General features: G+C 38.8%; 1 long non-coding RNA gene across 1 annotated transcript in view; it reads right to left on the bottom strand.

The window, feature by feature from the left end:
- LOC118761317 overlaps nucleotides 1–3769 on the bottom strand; it is a 27329-nt gene extending 23560 nt beyond the window's left edge. The window contains exons 1-2 of the long non-coding RNA XR_004997286.1: nucleotides 3749–3769; nucleotides 236–249 (exon numbers count right to left, since the gene is read on the bottom strand). This is a non-coding gene — a long non-coding RNA (uncharacterized LOC118761317). The remainder of the gene's footprint in view (nucleotides 1–235; nucleotides 250–3748) is intronic.
- Between the last annotated feature and the right edge of the window lie 1928 nt (nucleotides 3770–5697).

Raw genomic sequence — 5697 nt, 5'->3', positions numbered from 1 at the left:
CATACATACACACACATACTTAGAAGAAGCACACAGACGTACTAACGTATAGAGTGAACGCACAAAGTTGCTACACACATACACACATACACATACAGAACATACATACATACATAGTAAGACTGTGTTAGTGTGCGCGTGTATATATACACATTTATTAAAAGCATGCGTTCTCATATATATACAGAGAGCTTACACAGAGTAACACGCGTGGTGTATATAGGCACAAACAAACATCTATCTATCTATCTATCTATCTGTCTGTCTGTCTGTCTGTCTGTCTGTCTGTCTGTCTGTCTGTCTGTCTGTCTATCTATCTGTCTGTCTGTCTGTCTGTCTAGATATATAGATAGAAACATATAGATAGATAGATAGATGGATGGTTGGATATATAGTTAGACATGGATAGATAGATAGACAGACAGGTAGATAGATAAGATAGATAGATAGATAGATAGATAGATAGATAGATAGATAGATAGACAGATAGATAGAGACAGACAGATAGATGGATAGATAAATGATAGATAGATAGATAGATAGATAGATAGATAGATAGATAGACATTTAGATAGATAGATAGATAGATAGATAGATAGATATAGATTAGATAGATAGATATAGATAGATAGGTAGATAGGTAGATAGATAGATAGATAGATAGATAAATAGATAGATAGATAAATAGATAGATAGACGAGTGTGCAACTATCAATTTATCTCTAGATATATATATCTATCAACATTCACGTTAATTAGCAGAAGTCAGAGTGACTGCAAGGCCGAGAGTTTCGTGCACTGGCACTTACCATATATATCTATACACACACATACGAGGCTGGTGTGGTTTAACCCAAGGGCAGCACTGACCCAATGATCAAAGGTTATCTAACCATGACCATCTCATCTAGAACTACAACATTATCAAGCGTATCCTTGCTGCTTCGAAACGGTGGGGTGTGGACATGAGGGACATTTGATGACACTTTCTAGCAAGTCAAACCACTAACACAGATTCCGTCATACATGCAGATGTGCGTGTGTGTGTTTGTACGTATCTCCTTTTCTTTTACTGGCTTCAGTCATTAGACTGCGGCCAAGCTGGGGCACCGCTTTGAACTATTTATTTTAGTCGAATAAATCGACTCGAGTAATTATTTTTTTTTATAAGCTTTTTGCTAAATCTACCAAATCTCATTCACGGAGCTATGGTCAGCCCGAAGCTATAGTAGAAAACACTTGTCCAAGGTGCCACACGTGGGACTGAACCTGGAACCATGTGGTTGGGAAGCAAGCTTCTTACCACCAACACAGCCACGTATGTCTATGTTGGTATATGGCGGCGAGCTGGCAGAAACGTTAGCACGCCGGGCGAAATGCGTAGCCGTATTTCGTCTGCTGTTACGTCTGAGTTCAAATTCCGCCGAGGTCGACTTTGCCTTTCATCCTTTCGGGGTCGATTAAATAAGTACCAGTTACGCGCTGGGGTCGATATAATCGACTTAATCCGTTTTGTCCTTGTTTGTCCTCTCTGTGTTTAGCCCCTTGTGGGTAGTAAAGAAATAGGTATATGTGTTGTTGATGTACTGATGTTATAGAACACCCTACAATTCGATACCATCATTGTGTCATGCTGTATTTCTTTTCTACTCTAGGCACAAGGTCCGAAATTTTGGGGAAGGGGGCCAGTCGATTAGGTCGACCCCAGTACGCAACTGGTACTTAATCTATCGACCCCGAAAGGATGAAAGGCAAAGTCGACCTCGGCGGAATTTGAACTCAGAACGTAAAGACAGACGAAATACCGCTAAGCACGCCACCTTTTCATGCTGTATACCAGTTTTTCCAATTTTTCTTGAGAACATTTCTTAGTGGTAAGACCATAGCGGATCTATTTCTAGCATAAGGGTGTCCACATAGTGGTTTCCCTCTAATATGTATATATATATATTATATATATATATATATATATATATTTCTTTACTACCCACAAGGGGTTAAACATAGAGGGAACAAACAAGGACAGACAAAGGGATTCAGTCGATTACATCGACCCCAGTGCGTAACTGGTACTTAATCTATCGACCCCGAAAGGATGAAAGGCAAAGTCGACCTCGGCGGAATTTGAACTCAGAACGTAAAGACAGGCGAAATACCGCTAAGCACGCCACCTTTTCATGCTGTATACCAGTGCTCAACCTCGGGCCTTATGACCCTGAGGTGTCCACGTGACCCTTGTGCAGGTGTGTGTGGGGTCCTTATATGATTTTGCTGTTAAAATTAATGTGCAATAAACAGGTTTTATGCTGCTTACAATACGTTTTAACCATTTCAACAAAATACAGTTCCTAATATTTTCCTTTTGTTTCAGTTATTTGACTGCGGCCATGCTGGAGCACCGCCTTGTAGTCGAAGAAATCGAACTCAGGACTTATTCTTTGTAAGCCTAGTACTTATTCTACCGGCCTCTTTTACACCGCTAAGTTACGGGGACATAAACACACCAACATCTATTGTCAAGCGATGGTGGGGTGACAAACACAGACACAGACACACACACACACACACATACAATATATATATATATATATTTTTTTATATATATATATATATATATGACGGGCTTCTTTCAGTTTCCGTCTACCAAATCCACTCACAAGGCTTTGGTCGGCCCAAGGCTATAGCAGAAGACAATTACGCAAGGTGCCTCGCAGTGGGACTGAACCCGGAACCACGTGATTGGTAAGCAAGCTTCTTACCACACGGCCATGCCTATCGAATTGCTCAACTGTCCATCCGCGTAAAGGAGGAATCCGTGTGGCTCAGAGGTAAAAAAAATTGGTTGAGAAGCACTTCTCGATACAAACACGTGTAGCACACCACTTCTACAACGTGTCGTGTGGTTGTTTAACCCCAGGACTAGTCGCATTTAACACACCTTTGATCGGTGCCATGTAGCAGCCATGGAAAAATGATCTTGTTTTGTATTTTCATTTTACTTGTTATGCTTAGCGTTCTCCACGACCCCCACCCCACCCCATGGAAGATATGACTGCTATTTCTAGCCTTTCGAAAGACTCGTAGATGCTCTCTCGTTGCATAGCGTGCAGTTTTGTGTACATACATAGAGACGTACATACATACATACATGCATACATACATACATACATTCATACATATACATACATGCATACATACATACATACACATTTTTACATACATACATACATACACATTATTACATACATACATACATACATTCATACATACAAATCATACATACATACATACACACATACATACATACATACATACATATACATACATACATACATGTATACATACATTCATACATACAGTACATACATACATACATACATACACACATACATACGTACATACACACATACATACATACATACATTTAAACACATACATACATACATACACACATACATACATGCACACATACATACATACATACATACATACATACATGCACACATACATACGTACATACATACACACATGCATACATACACACACATACATACATACGTAATACATACATACATACATACATACACAGATACACACACACACATACATACATACATACATAGATGTGTGCGCGTGTGGTAGTGAAGTGTGGGTGTGCAACGATGCGCTAAACACGCACTCACGTATTAGTACGAGTATAAGACGGAAGTGCAAACACACACGTACACACGCATGCACGCACACACACATACACACACACACACACACACACACACCCGCATAGTTATACTCAATCATAGTGTCGATATATAAACACACTCATAAAAAAGAACAACGATCACACATATACATACACACGTAGGAATAGCATCGCTGCGCACACATAGCTGAACCTATAAACACATATATAAGTTCTACACAGATATAGTTCACACATGCACAAGCTTACACACCCACACCAATACAGATACACACACACACACACACACACATACACACTCGCATGCAGTGACCACGTACAGTTTTCTTAGCATGATTTTGAAGGGTGATCAGAAGGATGAGGCGTGGCTTTCCTAACCTCTGATGTTTGCCGCCATTTTATTAAAGTATCTGTCAATCAACTATGATTGATGCTCATATGACCCCCCGATAACCACGCCTACTGCGCTTCTCCAAAGTGTCTTATCTCTTTGCTGGCCTCTTCTGGTGTTTGCGTGTTCGCGTGTGTAGATGTGTGTGTGTGTGTGTGTTGTGTGTTGTGTGTGTAGATGTGTGTGTGTGTGTGTGTGTGTGTGTGTGTGTGTGTGTTGTGTTTATGTTGTGTTCTCAAAGGAAAAATAAACATATTCACATAGACGAATACAATTTTATTTATAGCTATTAGTGTGTGTGTGTGTACATGTAGTATGCTCGTACGTGTGTGTGTGTGTTAATCCGTGATTATCTATATCTCTAATAGCTATCGCTCGATCGATAAGTGTCTATGTCTATTTATCTGACACAACGAACATCTATCTATCTATCTATCTATCTATCTATCTATCTATCTATCTATCTATCTATCTATCTATCTATCTATCTATCTATCTATCTATCTATCTATCTATTTTATCTTTTACTTGTTTCAGTCATTGGACTGCGGCCATGCTGGGGCACTGCTTTTAGGAATTTCGTCGAAACAAATCGATGCCAGCACTTATTTTTAAACCTAGTACTTATCCTGTCGGTTTCTTTTGCCGAACCGCTAACATACAGAGAACGTAAACAAACCAACATCAACTGTCAAGCGGTGATTTGGGGGAGAAACACAAACACAATAACACATATATAGATACCTGCATGCATACATACATGCATGCATACATACATACATACATACATACATACATACATACATACATACACATACATACATACATACATACATACATACATACATACATACATACATACATACATCTCTTATGATAAAAAGCAGATTTTCTCTGCCTCCCAAACCGTTCGTTTTTTATACAATTGTACAATATAGAATTTCTTCAATTGGAATTTACCTATGATTTTTCCAAGTAGATTCCATTGGGTCATGGCATGTAAAGTTTTTTCAATTTCACCCCCAATTAAGCAAAAGTTCGAGAAAAGTAAATATTTTACGATTTGCCTCTCAATTTCAACTGCTTCACTCATGCTATCACCCTAATTTCTCCTACTTTCTCTTTGGTAGTGTACCTTAAACTACTACTCAAAAAAAAAAATACACAGCAAACAGAAACAAATAAATACATAACGATTTACTCCTCACACAATTTCTTCAATTAGAATTTACCTATGATTTTTCCAAGTACATTCCATTCGGTCATGGCATACAAATTTCTTTCAATTTGACCCCCAATTAAGCAAAAATTCGACAAAACTCAATATTTTACGATTTCCCTCTCTCACTTCAAAGGCTTTACTCTGCCTATTACTCCCACTTCCTCTTTACACACATAGACACGCAAACATATACATATATGACAGTGTCAATTGTTGAAAGAAAATTGTAAGCTAACGTGTGTGTGTGTATGTGTGTGTGTGCGTGTGTGTGTGTGTGTGTGAGTGTGTGTGTGTGTGTGTGTGTGTGTGTGTGTGTGTGACAGGGATGAGCCATTCATACTGGTCATCGTTTTTGCTAGAAGAAGATCCGCTATGGTCTTATAT

The sequence above is a fragment of the Octopus sinensis genome, unplaced genomic scaffold (genome assembly GCF_006345805.1).
Source record: "Octopus sinensis unplaced genomic scaffold, ASM634580v1 Contig12122, whole genome shotgun sequence".
In the NCBI taxonomy this organism is placed as follows: Eukaryota; Metazoa; Mollusca; class Cephalopoda; order Octopoda; family Octopodidae; genus Octopus; species Octopus sinensis.
This window is presented reverse-complemented; position numbering and strand designations above follow the sequence as displayed.